Below are 19713 nucleotides of genomic sequence, written 5' to 3'. Positions count from 1 at the left end.
ACAGGCAGGAAAGGTTAGAGGTGTGTGAAGGTTTCCTGCCTCCTGTTCTTCATTTGCACACTTCTGTCACCCCCACAGGAGTCACATGACCATGGGTAAGGCTTCACTAAGATGGTTTGCACATTCACATTTCTAATTGGATGGATGAAGCCCCAGAATTCTTGCACTCCCCGTCAGCAAGGATTCACCACCAAGGAAGTCATCTGGCGGGGGTGGGGGCAGTGGTGAGAAGAGACAGGTATCACATGGCAGCAAGAGGCCTTGCAACTGACACCATAGGTTCTTATAGTGACATAGGTCCCCACTCTGTGTCTTGTCCTGAGAGGGAGGGCAGCACAGTGATAGGGGCACGGGTTTTTATGTCAAACAGACCTAATTTCCAAAGCCTGGCCCTGCCATATGCCACTTCTAAGCTACAATATCCTGAACAGTAGATGATGGTCATAATTATACCTACCCCCTAGGGCCATTAAAAGAATTAATGCATTGAGCCAACATATATTGAGTACAGTGAGTGTTGTCTCTGTATGGAGACAGCAGTGAAGCCTTCAGTACTTTTCTAAAGGCTTTGTGTAATTTAACTAATTCATTTCTCGCCTCAAGTCTGTGAAGTAGTATTATCCCCATTTCATAGATGTAGAAACTGAAACACTGTTTCCATTGTTTGCCCAAGGACCCAAGCCTGGGTCTGAGTCCATGTTATTGATGACTGTATAACCTAAGAAGAGTAAATGAATCAATGCACGTACAAGCTCTTGGCACTGTGTCTGACACTTAGAAACCGGTCCATATTGTGGTCACTAGTGTAGTATCTGTAGCTACTGTGCATCTGAGTCTTCTCTGCAAATTCCTGTTTGGGTTACCACCTAAATCTTTCTGTTGGTTGTGTTCACAGAATTCGTAGTCTGGCTCATCAATAGATGAGGTGCAATGCAGATTTTGGGGGCCCATTCTGGCTGACCTAAGTCACTGGGAATTTCAGTGAACATCTGGATGGACTGGGCACCAGGATCGGCAGTAATTGTAGTTCATCCTGTGGGTAATTTGGTATTAATCTCACCAGACCATGGAGAAATATGTTTTATTGGCAACTAACTTCAGAACTGGGGAATCTTGGCAAAAATGTGGCCATCATTTAGGTTAATAATTTGTTACATGATGATGATTATCTACGTTAGTTATAAGCTTGGTTATATAATTCGAAAGGAAATTTTTACTGATAATGGTGTGTGGGAGCAGTGGAGGAGTGAGGAGAAAGGAAAAGAGAGGGTTAATGATATAATTCTGTAAATATCTCAAGTGGAAAAAGAGAAAACCAGATGAAAGAAAAAGGAACTATTAAGGAAAATGCAATTGCGTTCTTTTTGGATATATTTTAATCACCATTTAATCCATGTCTTACAGCTTTTCTGAAAAAGCAACTGTCAAAAGGATCATAAAGTGATTCCACTCTGCATCAACTGTGTTTTGTAGAGGAAAGAATAAGGGTTCTCGGGCACTACTGCCAGATGTGCTAGGATTTTAATATCAGCCGCACGCTTACCAGCTGTGTAAACTTGAGCAAGTTACTTAATCAATCTGGATAACAATTTCCTCATGTCTAAAATTCAAATAATAGCATTCATCCAATAAATTTGCTGTATGGATTAAAATGTGTTAAAGTATTGTCACATAGCGGCTGCTCAATAAATGGCACTTAAAGTTGTTGTTACTATGTTTGATTGGTTTCTCTTCCACTAAATTTCTGAGACCTACATGAGAAAGCTTATTCAAGGTGTTATCCAGATGTTTCTTAGAGGGGTTTCTTTTCATCCTAATTATACACATTCATATTGTTTATTTGAGTGGAAGAAATTCTAGAATGAAGAAATGACTAAACAAAATTAGTTGAGTAACTTATCTGATTAGTTCAGGAAAAAAAAACAATACAAACAGGCTTCAAAGCCTTTTCACCCTTTGTCTATAGGTCAGTTTATTGCTACAACCCTCTCATTTGCTTTAACTACAGAGACAAGGCCGCTTCGTTTCATTTTTCCCAGGAACTAGAACTGTATTTTGAAATAGGGATGATTGGATTTAAAACATTACTTTTATACAGATAGAACTCATGTACAGCTAGTTATTTCTTCAAATATCCAGTGACTGCATACTAAAAATTAGGACCTTCATTTAATTAAATGCTCCAGTTTACTATTGCCTGCAAACGACTTGGAAACTGCTCTCTTTCATGTATTTAAAATGGCATCTAACATCAACACAATCATTCTTTAAAAAGTGACTTGCTGATCTGAGAGTGCTGATGTGGTTTCAAAATGTATTTAGTATGACTGCGACTCAATGAGGCTTATAGGCACAGATTTGGGGAATAAGAAGCTTGTCAGACTTTTCATAGCCACCTCAAAATGGCAAATGAAGATAAATTGCAGAAATCAGGACTAATACGGTAATCAAAAAGGAACCTTCCCACAGACTAAAACAAACTTGGATAACAAATGATGGAATATTAAACAGTAAAGTCTGAGTCATATTACTTCTTCCCGTATGATTAAAGCCTGATAAGCACCATGCGTCACAATGTAAACACATACTGGTACGGTGGATCTCACTGGTTCATATTTTCTTCGGTAAACCACAGCTGCCTCAAACTTACCACCGAAAAGGTGTTTAAGGGAAATGAAACTGGCCAGTACCTTCTTTGATACATGTGACATATTACCCATAATAAGCAATTCATGTGATAAGAGTAAGCATTCTTATAATATTCTAATGCCTTTTCTACATTCTGAAAAATATATGTATGGTATATAATACCTTTATTTTTACTTAATGACAAAATATTCAAGGACTTTCCATTATTAATTTTAAGGTCTGCATTTTTATCTTATCTTATTTTTTTTTTTTAGTTTTTAAGTTTTATCTCACTATATTTAAGTCTTAAATAATCTAACCTGGATTTTAACTTTATGTATGGAATGAGATTGGGAAGCTAATTTCTTTTTTCCCATATGGAAAGTCATTTATCCTAACATCCTTTTCAAAAGTACATTTCCCCACTAATATCACCTCGTTCACATAAGGGTCACATACATTTGCACATATTTCTGATACCACCGTTCTATTACATTAGTCTGAGCTAATACCAAACTATCATCCATTTTTGTCTAAGCTGTTTTAACTTATACTTTCTTTTGCAGAGAGTATTTTTTTTACATTTTCTAACTTGTTATTGTTCCTCTGCATTACTTTTTGTATGTTAATTTTATATGCAGCAACCTTACCACACTCTCTAATTAGTTTTGTCTGTAGACTCTCTTGGATTGTCTGTGAAGATATGTGTTTGTAGCAAATAACAATTTATTGTCTTCCTTTCTACTATTTATATGTATTATGACGTGTGCGCATGTGTGTGTTTTGCTGCATTGGTGAGGATACTATTATAGTTCTTTTTTCCTTTTTAAAATTTTATTGAAAAAATTGTAAGCTTTCTTAAATTAAGGTCTGAACTTTTAGATGCCTTCCTTTTCCTGAGCTAGCAGCTTTACTAGCGTACTGCTCTAAATATATACCAAGAAACACATTGTATAAAATGAGAGGAATCTAAGTATGGAAACAGCTAATAATCACAAAACTAATGTTTATTCAGTACTATTTGCCAAACATTGTGCTAAGAGCATTAGAAGAATTGTTTTATTTAATCAGCAGTCCTAACAAGACAAAATTCCAGTATCCTGGATTATAAAAATTAAGAGTTTTGAAAATCCTAATAGTTGATTAAGAATTAAATCCCTAAATGAGAATAGAAGGTATTATACAGGTGATTTCTTGGCAATTTTGAAAATTAAAGTTTTCCTAAAGTTAACTGTCTGCTGATACTTACTGATCAGCCATTGTGAGTGTTCACAGTAAAATTCCAAGTGATTTTCCTGCTTCCTTAGTCATTTTTATCAGCTTTTACATGAAACTTCTTTTTGTAGGTCCAACTGAAGACAAAACAGATAAAACCTTTTTCCATACTTCAAGCTAATTCTCACTAAAGTATTCTGTCACCAGAAAACCACTCTAAGTCCAAAAGACCTCCCACCATTTGGACCTTTCATTCATTCCTCAGATTATAATTACTACCTACTGTGTACCACGCCCTAGAGATGCAAACAAGACACGAACTCCACCTTCAAACAACATTCAGCCAATTAAGGGGGACATGTAAATAAACCACAGTAAATATAATGTGCCATATATCACACAGTAGAGGTAGATAGAATGGAGGTCCAAAGGCGGAAGTAGTCAATTTTCACAAAATAAAAAAGGAAAGTTCTAGAAAGTTTCATAGCAGCGGTGACACAAAGGGTAGTAGGTTAAATGCCGATGAAAATCTGTGGCTTTCAATGGTTGTTTGATTTACTTGAATTTCAGTCTACTTTTTTTGTCAAAGATGAATGATTCTTTTAAAAAAATCTATATCTAGTTCATCTACTCTTCCATACTATGTTATTTCCTATTCCTCACATTTTATTTCTTCCAGCACTTGACTTCCTTTTTTTCTAAGTAACTAGTCAGATTGTTTCAACATCAACGTGAAAATTCTTTCCAAAAGACTTATGATGCAATGCAGTGATACCACGCCTAGGTATACAACTCTCACAAGGAGACATGTACAGGAATGTTTATTCCTGCATTGTTTGTAAGAGAAAAATAATGGGAACAATTTATAAATATCCATCAGCAAGAGAATGGATACATCATGGTCTTTTTGTATAATGGAATACCATACAGCAGTTTAAATGAACTAGAAGATACGTATCAATACACATCAAGAGAGAACTTGAAAGTGTAGAATACATCATTTAATACAGATGAAAAACAGGCAAATCAACACTATGTGTTATGTATGGATTCATATATAAGTATAAAAATGCACAAAATTTAAAACTAGAAATTTAGGGTAGGTGTGTACTTCTGCAGATAGCAGGAAAGGAAAGGGACAGGTTGGTTATAGGGATTTTACTACATATATAAGATTTTAATTTGGGAGGAAGAGAAGGAAGAGAAAGGAAAGGAGGGAGGGACAGAGGGAAAAGAGAAGGGGAAGAAAGAGAAGATTGAGGTAAATATGATAAAAGTTTATTATATGACTGAGCTGGGTAGTAGGTACATAATTTTTTTGTTATTATTCTCCATAGTTTTCTGTATGTTTGAAATATTCTATCATAAAATGAAAGATGTGCTCATCTGTTAATAACTAAATTGTTACTTCCGGGTGCAAAATTTAAAAACTCAGTTTGGCAAATAAAGTAACCAAAGTCAAATAATTTTGGGGTCTCTGACACCAACATAGGATGGCAATCTAAAGAGAGGCCACATGTATGGAAAAGGACTCAGGGCTGGGAGAGTAAAGACCAGCTCCTAAGGCTAACTCTGCCACCAATGAGGAGGGTGATTTTACAGTGTTCACTTAACCTCTCCCTGAACCTTCATGTCCTTGTCTGTGAAGTGAAATATTGAATCTGATCATTGTAAAGTTCTTTCTAAATCTAAAAGTTTATAATGTAATGTCTTAAATCATAGCAAGATATGAGCACTTAGATTAAACCATGGGTAATAAAAAATTTTCATTAGACTTTCACAAGTCTGATAAATAAGGTGGAAATATGTTTCCAGACATAAGTTTAAGCAAATCATTTCTCCCATTCCCTAAAAAGAGGAGATGGAGGTGAATAATAATATATATGATGTGAAAATTAACATGGGCTCTTTGTAATCTGCAAGAAATCACAGGAAACTAGAGTAAAGCCAGAAAGTGGAAGGTGCAAACACAGTCTTTCTTTAAACCTTCCTGAAGCTATCATGTACAGGGCACTATTAAACACTGGAGAATATAGTCCCAGCCCTAAAAAACTAAAGGTTTTTCCCTGGCTGGTATGGCTCAGTGGATTGAGGGCTGACCTGTGAACCAAAAGGTTGTTGGTTCAATTCCCAGTCAGAGCACATGCCTGGGCTGCAGGCCAAGTCCACAGTTGGAGGTGTGTGAGAGGCAACATATTGATATTTCTCTCCCTCTGTTTCTCCCTCCCTTCCTTTCTTTCTAAAAATAAATAAATAAAATCTTTGAATAAACTCAAAGATTCGTAAGGAAGACAGAGGTAGACATTAACTATTATAATAAAGGCAATATACAATGTATTACCTGTCAGGTAAGAACTCTTAACCCTGACTAGAGAAATCAAGGAAGGCTTCCCAAAGAAAGTAATGTTTAAACTAACTTCTAAAGGATGTACAGGAATTCAATGAAGGAAGAAGAGGAACACCACATAAAAAGTCAGAGAAGTGATATGAGAACATGGTTATTTTGGTAAAGAGCAAAGAGCTTGATATGGCTATAGTCCAGTATAGGGAATGTGGCAGGAAATGAGAGTGGCAATTTAGGCACAGATCACATCATGAAAGGTACTGAATGCCAAAAAAGAGGGTTTCAATTTTTTTAATAGTAATGAGGAATCCTTGATACTAATAGTAATGAGGAACTATTTAAGTCAAGGATAGAGATAAGATGCGTGGGTTTTAGCTGACTCTCTCTGAAAGTTCTGTGAATCATGGATTGGAGCTGGGAGAGACTAGAGTCAGGGGGGACCAGTTCTAAGACAGCAATACAGTAGTAATCCAGGTAAGAACCGATGAGGGCATTGGCTAAGGCTGATGTTCCGATTCTCAAAAGGGTAGAAAAGGCTAGACTCTGCAAACTATAGATTGATGAACTACTACATTTTTCTCTCCAGAAAACTCTGCAAAAATCACCTAACAGATTATTGGGGAGCATTAAAAAATGTGTTGATTGATCATTAGGAACCACTAACAGTTCACCAAAACAAGGCTGCCAGATTTGAAGGACAGTGTGCCTTGACTTCTCCACAATGGTGGCTCTGTTTCATCTTGGCATGTGGGTGCTAGCACTGATCCAAGCTCTGTTTTTGGCCTTTCCCTTTACCATAATAACCTAGGTGAAGATTTCTTTGTAAAGACTGTAGGACCTCAGTGAGACCCCTGCAACTCAGAGATGGATCTTTAAATCCAAAAGAGACCAAACAAAAGATATTAGAACTTTCCTAAAAATATTTTCCAGTTTCAGAAGCTAAAATCACTTGTAAGCCATGACACTGATATGTCAAGAATTCAGTTCTGGCCAAGGTGAAGGTGTAGGTAGATACTTATTGCTTCCTCACACAACCAAAAGAAGGACGACAACAAATTTGAAAACAAAAAAAACCAGGACAGCTAGAAAATTGAACTGTGTGAAAATCTGACAACCAAGGAGTTAAAGAAAAAATATTCATCCAGGCTGGTAGGATGGGTGGAGATAGGCAGCCAGGGGGAAGAGGATGGAGAGCAAGGTGGTGGCTAGTGGACCGAGAGGTACCACATTCACGTGGGGATAAACTTGGGGGAACAACTGGGGAGCGAGACAGACCACGCAACCTAGGATTCCAGCACAGGGAAATAAAGCATCAAAACCTTTGGCTATAAAAATCTGTGGGGGTTGCTGCAGTGGCAGGAGAAACTCCCAGTCTCACAGGAGAGTTCATTGGAGAGATCCACAGGATCCTAGAATGTACAAAAACTCACCTACTCAGGAGTCAGCATGAGAAGGTCCCAATTCACTTGTGGGTAGTGGGAGAAGTGACTGAAAGAGGGGCAAAAGGCAAGTAAGTAGCATTGTTCCTTCTGGGACCCCTCCCCAACATACAGCTCCACAACACAGCAGAGTGGGTTGCCCCGCCCTGGTGAATACCTGACGCTATGCCTCTTACGACGTAACAGGTGCTCCAAGACAAAGAAATATGGCCTAAATGAAAGGACTGATCAAAACTCCAGAAAAAGAATTAAGCGACAAGGAGATAGACAACCTATCAGATGCAGAGTTCAAAACACTGGTAGTCAGGATGCTCACAGAAATGATTTAACTCAGTTGCAAAATGAAGGAAGAAATGAAGACTACACAAAGTGAAATAAAGCAAAATATACAGGGAACCAACAGTGAAGGGGAGGAAACCAGGACTCAAATCAACAGTTTGAAGCAGAAGGAACAAATAAATATTCAGCTGAAACAGAATGAAAAAACAAGAATTTTTTAAAAATGAGAAGAGGCTTAGGAACCTCTGTAACTTTAAACGTTCTACATCCAAATCATAGGGGTGTCAGGAGGAGAAGAGGAAGAGCAAGAAATTGAAAACTTATTTGACAAAATAATGAAGGAGAACTTCCCCAATCTGACAAAGGAAATAGATTCCAGGAAGTCCAGGAAGCTCAGAGTCCCAAAAAAGTTGGACCCAAGGAAGAACACACCAAGGCACATCATAATTAAATTACCCAAAATCAAAGATAAGGAGAGAATCTGAAAAGCAGCAAAAGGAGACAGTTACCTATGAAGGAGTACCCATTAGACTAGCAGCTGATTTCTCAAAAGAAACCTTGCAGGCAAGAAGGGGCTGACAAGAAGTGTTCAAAGTCACAAAAAGCAAGTACCTACATCCAAGATTACTCCATCCAGCAAAGCTATCATTTAGAATGGAAGGGTAGATAAAGCGCTTCCCAGATAAGGTCAAGTTAAAGGAGTTCAACATCACCAAGCCCTTATTATATGAAATGTTAAAGGGACATATCTAAGAAAAAGAAGATCACAATTATGAACAGTAAAATGATAACAAACTCACAGCTATCAACAACTGAACAAAAAAAAAACAAAAACAGACTAAGCAAACAACTAGAAAAGGAACAGAATCACAGAAATGGAGATTGTATGGAGGGTTATCAGTGGGGAAGGGGAGGGATACGAATGGGGGAAAAGTCACAGGGTATAAAAAGCATAAATGGTAGGTGCAAAATAGACAGGGGAGGTTGAGAATAGTATAGGAAACAGAGAAGCCAAACAACTCATATTTATGACCCAAGGACATGATCTAAGGTGGGGGAATCCTGGCGGGAGTGGGGTTGCAGGATGGAGGGGAATAAAGGTGAGAAAAAAATGGGACAACTGTAATAGCATAATCAATAAAATATACTTTTAAGAAAAAGAATTCAACATAATATTCCAGATGAGAAATGAATGACCTGTCAAAGCCAACTGAGTTTGTTTCATATCAGTTATTCACAACTTTAATCTTTATGTCAATTTGAACCTATTCCCAGTGGATGGCTGGATTCCCAAGATCCTGCCACGCTCTCCTTCCATGACAAATTCTCTCCCAATCTTGGGTTTTGGCACCGCTGGTTCTTGCCTAGAATGCTGTCCCCATATGCCTAACTTCTCCAATTTTAGGTCTCAGCTGAAAGTCTTCCTTGACCACCCAACCTAAAGTAGAGTGCCCGTTGCTTTCACTGTCTCGGACCCTCGTTTCTTTCACAATAGTCATTACAGGCTGCACCAATTTAGTTGCCTGATACCTTGTTTGGTTTGGTTTAGTCTCCCCAGAAGAATCAGAATTTGCCTGAGGGCAGGGGCCAGGTCTGTGTTATTGATCGCTGTATCACCAGCATGTAGCATGCTGCCTGGAACTTAGTGGGTTGGCAATTAACATTTATTGAATGAATGAATGAATGAATAAATGAATCTCTGGCTTCCTTGATCCAGACTTCGCTCTTTTATAAGTGTCCAGCTTGCTTCAGCCTCTCCACTTTCTTTTTTGCCCTAATCAGCCACCAACTTTCTCAAGCACACAGCATCCTGTTTCACTCCTCACCCCTGCCTGGCTCAGCTCCCCCAGCCTGATCTCTCCCCTCACACTACACAATGAACACTGTGTTTATCTTGGAGCTGTTTCCCTTGCTGCCTCAGTGATCAGCTAGAACTGTTAACCTCAGCTGCCCTTTGCTGCCTCTACTTGTCAAAAAAAAAAAAAAAGCCCGAACCACAGCTGTCTTGGGATCCTACAGCTAATCTTGAGAACTGGCTGTAGTTATCAAATTTATAGAAGGCACAAGTTGACAGTGTGGCTAAAACAATGGTGAATTAATAGCACAGCGATCCTCACAGGCTGGTCAGTCACATGCCTGGAACATTATTTTCAAGCTGGGTTCCCACTTTAAGGGGGAAATATTGAAAAGTGAAAGTATGTCCAGAAGAGGGTGATAAGTTTGTAAATTTCTGGAATAGGAATGGGACTAAACACACAGACTCTAGAGCCAGATTGAGTTTGAATCCTGCCTCTTCCACTTACTATGTGATATTTGGTGAACTAATTACCCTTGTCTTGGTTCCCCAACTGTGAAGTGGGCTAATAGTAGTACCCATCACATAGGGCATTGTGAGGGCTAAATGAGTTGATACATGCAAAGCACTTAAAATAGTGTCAGGCATATATGTTATACGAGTGTCAGATATTGTTATAAGAAGAGCGATTAAGAAATGGGTACAGTATCTGATTACTCAGAGTATGGCCTGAAGACCAACAGCATTAACTTCACCCAGGAGCTTAGAAATGCAGAATCCCAGGCCCCACCCTTGACCTGCTGAATCAGAGAGGGCACATCAGGTTTGGTGGGGGAAAGAGACATAATAAGATGTCAATTAAATTTAAAAACAAAAATTAATTTTTTAATTCTTCTTTCCCTTCTCCCTTCCCTATCTCTCTTATTTTTTTTCTTTTCATTTCTCACTCCCTCTTTTAGTTTTCTTCTCTTTTAACATATACTTCATTTTTAAAAAGATTTTTAAATTTATTTTTAGAGAGAGGGGGAGGGAGGGAGAAAGAGAGGGAAAGAAACATCAGTGTGCTGTTGCCTCCCACGTGGCCCCCACTGGGGACCTGGCCAGCAACCCAGGCATGTGCCCTGACTGGGAACCAAACCTGTGGCCCTTTGGTTCGCAGCCCAATCCATGCTCCCAATCCACTGACCTACACCAGCCAGGGCTAACATATCCTTCAAAGAGGAAAGACACACCAGGCGGAGAGAAGCAGCAGCAAAATTGAGTGAGTGTCCCCTACCAAGTGCAGCACCATCTTGGCTGCTGCCGCACATCGGCACACACACGAAGGAAGCCCCAGACTGAGGCAGCCAATAGGGCTATCTTTTTTCACTCACCAGAAAGGGGAGAGTCAAAAGTGGCCCAAGCATGGGAGGAGGGAGAGTGGGCCAGGTCTCCTGCCCACTGACTCCTCTTGCCTCTCTGGCCTCTGAAAAGAACAACTTCCCAAAAGGCAGAGTCCCAACTTGAGCAGCTGACCATGCTCTGCACAGCTGTCCCGTGGAATGTCCTCACTCTGGGCAGGCCCGACCCACCAGGAGGAACAGGAGGAAGCAGCCAAGGGAGGAGAAAAGAACCTCCACCTCCCTCACAGAGAAGCAGCCAGAGAAGGGGCGTGTTTGAGTCCCAGCTGTGAGACTAGCCTCCGGAATCCAGCCAACTCAAGATGGCCCAGAATGTCTACCAGTGAAAACGTAATTTCTACCTCCAGAAAGATTGTGACATGTAAGAGGAACACAAAGAAGTTGCTAAATGGACTGCACACATATGCCAAGGAATGTGGGAGAAATAGATTCTTGTCTGACTCTACTTTGAGAACAAAATAGAGCTTATTTTGAGGGGTCATATTAAGAGAGTTTCTGAATGTAATAGAAATGCTGTGGAAAAGGTAAGACCTTTAGAAAAGAAAACAGTTTCATCTTGCTGATCAGAAAAAAGGAAAATGTTGTCATATACAGTTTCTAAAGATCATTTTCTGTACATTTGGTTTCCTGACTAGATTATAAGATACTGTATGTCAGGGGCTATAACTTTTTCTCTCATTTTCCCCAAACAGAACCTAATACACTGCATTGCATGCAGTAGTGCTTGATACAGGCATTTCAGGATTTGCTGAGCTCACCAGGGCTTAAATCGATTTGACAGTGATCAGATGATTAAAAGCATTAATATGAAGAACATATATGGCACTAAAGAGACCAGAATCTGCCACAATCCTCATTTTTCTGTGTTAACCAGCTTTGTAACAGGAGGGCAGCAGGTGAAAACTGTTAGAAAAAAAAATGTGTGAGCAGATAAAAATTGAACTCTAATTTGCTTTGTGAGTCCTGCTCTTGAATTATTTAAAGTTTACTAGGGTTTTAATTTCCTCATCTGAAATGAAGGTGAAAGACAGTAGATATTAATGCAAATAAAAATTATGGGGATGGGCATTGAAGAGATAACTGGGCAGAGAAGCATTTCTGTAGAATTTCCTGGTGGAGAGATTCCTGGTCTCCTATTGGCAGTGTCACAGGCTTCCCGGATTGGCCTACATAAGGAATTTATCCTTAATTACCTACTGCATTTTCTTCATTTGAAAAGTGAAAAAAAAATGAAGGTGGCCAGTGAGGCCTGGTTGACTATTTGGAAAAGATTCAAAATCCATCAAGGTTCACAGTAAATTCACCCTGCATTATAACTTCCAATCAGCATTTTAATATAGATGGAATCACATAGAACTTCAGAAGAGGGGGGATTGTAAGGAGCCAAATCCTAGCTTTAGGGTGTAAAAGCGTGAGATCTGGAATCAGCTGGTGCAGCTCCCCATTTATATGTGACTTCCACGCAGCAAAGATCCCTCTCTGACAGGTGAGGAAATGGATGGGTAGTGAGGAAAAGAAAGTAATAAGAAAGGTCCTGATTCACTACACCCTAGAGACACCCAGACAAAGTCACCATATCTCTTAGTCCACTTGGGCTGCTACAACAGAATACCATAGACTAGGAAGATTATAAACAACAGAAACTTATTCCTCACAGTTCTGGAAGTCAGGAAGTCCAAGATCAAGGTACCAATACATTAAATGTCTGATGAGAGCCCACTGCCTGGTTCGTAGATGTCAGTCCTCTTGCTGTGTCTTCACATGGACAAAAGGGCAAGAGAGCTCTCTGGGAGCTCTTTTGTAAGGGCTCCATAATGATGTGGTCATGACAGTTCCACCCCCATGACCTAACCACCTTCCAAAGGCCCCACCTGTAAAGACTAGCATACTGGGAATGAGGTTTCAACATACGGATTTGGGAGGACACAAACATTCAGTCTATTGCCTCATGCTTGACAGAGTAAAAAGAGGTTCATTTTCTTCCAAGACTCCTCATTACTAAACCAAAGGTCAAGAACAAAAAGTAAATATAGCATGTATTGTTTTAAGACTGCATTGTGAGATGACTGTACGGGAACAACAATGAAAAATAAAAAGAGTGCATTGTGGCTGAAGGTTGGTTCAAAGAGAACGAGGCAGGTCGATGTTTCAGTGTCAGAATGGTAGCAAGAAAATCTGATGCCAGATATGGAAGCTTATTGTACCAGAAGTGGGGTAGGAAGCAAAGAATTAACAGTAACAGATGTAGCACATATGCCCCCGAATCTTCAATTATCTCATGATGAATATATTCGCTGAAAGCAGTGGTTCGGGTGGGCTACACCATATTTTGGGGCTACGTTAAGTAACAGAGTGAAGAGGAAGAAAAAGGAAAACAGAATCTTATCAAGAAGGAAATGAGTCAAGCAAAAGGAAAAGAATCTCTAGACTACCTCTTGAAGCAAATCTATTTAGAAACTTCAAAGCCCTTTAACCCTTTGGGGTGGAGAATCACTAATCTAGGCCCCTCTTGGTTTATCATTTACATTTCTGAACGTGGGCTAAATTGAAATTCAGAACTACAGAATTGTACTTTATGTTTGTTCGATTTTTTTTTAAGTCAATGAATGCTTAATTCCTCTCTATTGTAGATCCAGCCTCCCAACCCCAGTCCCCCACCACACCCTTGTTCCTGCCCTCAGATTGTCCATTTGCCTGGCTCCTGGCAAAGTCCTGGGTCCAAAGTTCAGATTTCCAATTGCATGAGCTCCAATATCACATTCTCAGCACTCATCTTCTGGCAACCTCAACTTATTGAAAAGAAAAACAAAGTTCAATGGAAGATAAAGATCACATAAAATCAATGTAACATTTAGAAATAGATTAATTTCTAATGCAAATGGTTCCAGCCCCAGGTGAAAATTATTACCTGGCCCAGGAATGTTATTCAGATAATGAAAGCTGAGCCCAAAGATGTAACTCACTTTATTGGTAGAGGTTCTTGAGATGGCTCGTGGAAATCAAATCAAACACATTTTCTACCTATAGCAAGGGTAATTTACATATATTGGATTCTGTTTACCAGGCAATTGTTATTGTCCTAATTTACAGCTTGATTCTGAACTCTTCATTTCAAAAACAACAGCAGCTCCTCTAACAAAATTCTATTCATCCTTTCGTGCTATAATTGTAGAAATTTCTTCACTCTTGAATCCATTAATTTCCATGAATTATCATTAAATTACTAGATTAAATTTTGTTGAGACATCCTTTATTAAAATGTTTGTTTACCCGATTCTACCACTCTCATTACAGAGTTGCTAACTCAAAAATATTTGTTCTTTTGTGTTTGTATTTCTGTTTCCTCTTCTCCCCTCTGGAGTTAATCACTGGGAACTTTGCTTTTCCAACTTTAAAATAAGTACCTGTGTCAATAAGCCTACTACTCAGAAAACATTTCAGCACATATAATGAAAGTGATCTATTTCCAAAAAGAGACATCAAACTAATTAAAAAGTTTAAAAAGTGTGAAAATGTTTAAATCTTTAAAAAGTTTAAAGAGTGTGAAAATGGAAATCACACTCTAAACTACCATTCAGTTCCATAGGGTTCCAGGTAATTCAAGTCCTGTTCTAAATGAATAGGAATTTGTAGATTTATAAACAAAACCAAATTTTCAAATAAGTGAATGTTGTTTATTTTCACATATAAGTTATAAAATATTAAGAAGTAAAATTCAGTCACATTTCCTCACTAAGTTCTCTTGGAGACTTACTATTATTGAAATCAAAGTGTTTACTTTTTACTGACACCAAATTCTCTAATAAATAAACTTCTGTTAAGTGTTACATTTTCAAACTAAGAATAGTGGTTCAGATTTCTTATATATCCATTCAAATTTGCCATGTGATACTGGAAACCATATGTTTCACATTACATTATCATGAATCATTGCCTCTAGGCCAACGGGAAGTACCAAAAAGCCAAGAAACAATGTGATTTTTTTCAGAGTTAACTGAATGCTAGATATTTTTAATATAGTATTTTCTCTATATAGAATAGACAAGGATTCCAACATATATAGGTGTTTGATAGGTATAATATATAGCATATCTTTATTACAAACAGGCATATGTGAATATATATATACAATTTAAATTCCATCGCAAATATATTGTTTTTCTTTCTTTGTTACAGTAAAAATATCCATATCTTAAGAATTTGAATTTTAAAAATCACAAAAAATAATCTCTATACATTATATCTAATCTGCATGTGGTATGGAGTTCTCTGAATTTTAGTACAATTTTTCTTACTGGAGTTAAATTTTCTTTCAATTTTAACACATCTCAAAGGTCTTAACATACATTTCCTGCATAAACCTCTGAAAGCTCAGAACAAAAGACAAACTGAGAAATAAAAGCACAAAAGAGAAAATGAGCAAAATAGTTTACAAATCTATAGCCGTTAAAATGAGCTCTTAAAAATAATATATTCTTTTAAATCTTAGTAAATTACTATGTTGTAACTGATCCTTTTGCATAGTGTTTATTAATGTTGAAACGTGTGACAGTTTAATCATTTTCAGTCCTGCAAGTTATTTGCAATAAAATTAAAAACACATTTCTGTTTTGCTTTTTTGTTCCAAACTAGAAAAATTTCATTTCCTTATCTCCGCCTCCTCTAATCCTGGTAGTATTTGCAGACTGCTAACACTGGGCATATGCTACCTCAGGCAAACACATCCCATATAAAATTCATATAAAGGAAGAGACCACCTGACCTTCTCTTCCTGTCTTATATTACTTTACAAATATGACTCAGGGCTCAGTAGTTGGCATTTATTTTATTATGGCCACTAGCATTATTTTTTTGACCTTCAAAGAGATCATCAAACATTCAAGGTGATTATACTTAAACCAGAGAGTCATGAAATTTTAGGCAACAGCCCCCTCATTTCACTTCTGAGCTTAAGTCACTTGCTCAGCCTCACACAGCTTAGGAAATAGGTTTGCACCTGAACTCAGGTCCCATTACCAGATGAGATGAGTAATCCCAAAAGTATGTACTATAAAATAAATACAAATGATGGTATTGTAATCTGTACTGAAGAGAAAATGGGAATCATACTCTAAAATGCCATTCTGCTCTGTGGGTTTCCAGGCAATTCAAGTCCTGTTCTAAATGAATAGGAACTTGTAGATTTTTAAACAAAACCCAATTTTCAAATAAGGGAATAAGCCAAATGCAGCAACATAGGAGATCTGTGTGCTTAAAAAAAAAAAGGAAGAAAGAAAAAAGAATGGGCCCCTTCTTATCTCAGAAGTACAACATACACATTTTCTTAACTTGAGAAATAAAGCTAAATTTAATTAAGCACATTTCTATACATTAGATGAGCCTACCACTAGTATGAAAGAGAGTGGAAACCGAAAGAAATGCCACATATTTCATAGTGTGATTCAGTTTTTACAAATGACACTTCCTTTGAAGAGGCATAGATTTGGAATGTCTTTTAGAAAATGTTTCCTTTTAGTTTTCAAATATAATTGTGATGTAATTAATCTAATCTGCATTTCAAAGCTTCTGGAGCTGAGCTTACCACCAAAACTAAGCACCAGATCCCCTTTTATGGGCCAAAATAAGGAGCAGTGTATTGAATTATCAGAGAAGCTTTTGTTCTTCTCTTCAAATTTGTATGAATTATTCAGGTTTTGTATGGATGGAGCTTTGAAATATTCAAATTCCTTAAAATATTTCATTATTTAAGGTTTCTATTTATTAAATCCCATAGGATGTCCTTTTCCTACAAAAGTTTAGATTCAGTACAATTATTCTTTCTTCAGTAGAGAGTATATACAGAGCAGTCTCAGGTGATGGAGAAAATACGAAGATGAGCAAGACAATCTTCGGAGAATTTACACATGAGGGGGAAGGAATGCAAAGCTATAAAATACTTGTAAACGCCAAGTGTTAGAATTTCTAAAGAGAAAGCGATGCCTTCCAGTCCAGGGCTAAAGGAAACACTTCAGAGAGAAGCTGGCATTTCAGATGGGCTCTGAAGGTCCAACATGAACTTCACAAGCGAGGGAGAAGTGAAATGAGGGGGCTGAGATCCCATGACTGATGACTCAGGCTCTCGTTTTCATCAACGAAACCCCCTTTAGATACGATAACGCATGCAGCCTTCTTCCCATCTGTCGTGCCAGCTCTTCTGGTCTTACCCTTGAGCCGGCCCCACCCCCAACCTGGCAAACACACTCTATCTCAGGGGCCCCCTTTCTGAGGACTGCCCCTGTATTCCTTCCCCAGAGACTCCCGGGAGGTCATAAGCAGTCATAACGAAGCAGCACAAAGAAGCGATCACAATCTCATTAGAAACCCCAACTCGTACACATTCCTCCCGAGTCCTTCGAGGTGAAAGATGCCATCCAAAGCTAGAAATCTGACCAGGAATGTGGTCATGTGACTCCACCCCCACTTCCAATACTTCCATGACACCCTAATGATAGTCCTTAACTTGCAGTATAAGGCTTTTCTGCCCAGCCTCCTATCTCCCCTCCCTGGCTCACAGCAACTTTGACTTTTCATGGACCATACACACACACACACACACACACACACACTCATAGGCACCATGGTGAATTTTGCTTATTTTGGCTTGTGCTTCCCCTTCCCCAGGTTGACACAATATTTCCTACTCATCCTTTAAATATTAGCCCGAATAAATTCTTTTCCTTTGAATAGCTTCTGGCTCATATGTTTCTGAACCAAAACCGTTACTCATCAGCACAACACTTCGGTCTTGATGTTTGGCCCATAAAACAAAGGATTCTTCCTCCTTACTAGTAGAGAAAATGGAACAGGGGAAGATATTGATGTTACAAATATTCAGTGTTTCGGGGGAAGAGGGGGGCCCAAATCACAAATTAAAGTTTAACACAAGCACATCAAAATATTGTCACATTTAACTAACCGACTTCACTGGGAAAACACTGAAATGGTCTAAAAGGAATGATAAGGGATTACAGCAAGTGTGTGAACCGCACATTTGTTAAAGAGGAAATTGGAGGAAAGAGGGTCCACAGGATATGTAATTAACTGGAGAAGAGAAGAGGAATCAAACATAGATGTGATTTTGAACCTTAGAAACTAGGAGAAGGACGGTACCTATGATGGAATTTGGAGGCTCAAAAGGGGGAAAAAATTGACGGGACAGCAGGGCATTGAGTAGAACGCACCACCAGCGGATTTCTGCTCTAGGACTCGGGGGTGGAGGAAGTCTCGCAATTACAGGTAAGAACTCACTTGGAGGTAACTGAAGATGGAAAATGCAGAAGAGTAAAGAAAAGAGAAGGTAAAACCGGAATGCAAAGGCCTTGGCCTTGTGGGACATCTACAGTTACAAAGTGGAAGGAGGAAGTGAAAACACTTCAAAAACAGGAGTCAAAAGAGGTAGTGAACCAGGACAATGGAGCATCGGTTTAGCCACAGGGAGAGAAGGGCGAAAGGAAGAAGGGGCTCTTCCACGCTACAGAGGAGTGAAGGAAAATGAGGACTGAAAGAAAAAGCTGTTTGATTGGGCGATTGGGAAATGACAAGTGTGACTCCAGAGAGAGCAGGTCCCAACAGAAAGGTGAGAGCTAGATCTCAAACAGTGGACAGCAAATGAGAGTGGACTCACAGCCAAGACAGTGATTTGGGGACCCCTCTAATCTAAAATAATGGTGATTACAGATGAAATATAAAGTAGGAGAAATGTGTGGCATGTTCACACTCAAAAACACCTCTGTGGCCCAGAAATGGAACAGAAAAAAATATAAGAAGTGGCCCAAAGCTGTAGACCTGCTGGATTCAGCCCAAATCAAATTGAGGCATTTGGAAGCTGGACTCCTACAGAATGTGAAAGACTAAACATCCCCGAAGTGAGGCAGAAGACTCACCTGAAATCAAGAGCTGGGATAGGGCTACCCCTTAAAAAGGAGCTACCTGGGGCCACAGGCTCCTATAAATCTGCATAACTAGGGAGAGTGGAAGAATCAGTCTCATGGTCAGAATTTAACCCTGGAGAAGGAATTGGGTCTATAATACTATAGCACAAGACCAAGGTCTGGCCTGGGAGCCCCAGACACTAGATGGAGATAACCACAAAGCTACAAAATAAGGCAGGCTGAGTCTGGAGGGACTTATTAAAGGAAGGAAGAAAAGCAGGGAGGGAGGGAGGAAACTAATGCTGAGATACAGAGCCAAAAATAAAAGCTACCACACAGACAAACATTCTCAAAAACTGGAGAGGAAAGTTATAAGATCAAAGAAAAGAAATCAGAGGTTTAAATATTGAAAGAGGTTTAAATATAAAGTGATCAGCTCCTGTTTTTTTGTCTACCCAGCATCCACTTCTCCCTTTTCTGATAATAACACTCCAATTTGCCTTACAGAACCAGTCTTGCTCTCAGTCTATATGCAAATTCTAACCCCCTAACTAAAATTATTGCTTCGGAAATGAGCATGTGACCAAATGAGCAAATCAAACTCATCCTAGAATTTTTGCAGATAGCAACACTAAAAAGAAATTCTATCCTCGGGGTATTGGTGAGAGAATAGGATGTAAGCCTCCAAGCTTCTGGCAGCCCC

General features: G+C 38.8%; 1 long non-coding RNA gene across 2 annotated transcripts in view; it reads right to left on the bottom strand.

The window, feature by feature from the left end:
• Positions 1–13793: 13793 nt before the first annotated feature.
• LOC118501060 overlaps positions 13794–19713 on the bottom strand; it is a 30494-nt gene continuing 24574 nt past the window's right edge. For both annotated transcript variants that reach the window (XR_004903629.1, XR_004903628.1), the window contains exon 3: positions 13794–13889. This is a non-coding gene — a long non-coding RNA (uncharacterized LOC118501060). The remainder of the gene's footprint in view (positions 13890–19713) is intronic.

The sequence above is a fragment of the Phyllostomus discolor genome, chromosome 6 (assembly GCF_004126475.2).
Source record: "Phyllostomus discolor isolate MPI-MPIP mPhyDis1 chromosome 6, mPhyDis1.pri.v3, whole genome shotgun sequence".
In the NCBI taxonomy this organism is placed as follows: domain Eukaryota; kingdom Metazoa; phylum Chordata; class Mammalia; order Chiroptera; family Phyllostomidae; genus Phyllostomus; species Phyllostomus discolor.
The sequence above is the reverse complement of the archived record's forward strand: the minus strand, read 5'-3'. Positions and strand labels throughout refer to the sequence as shown.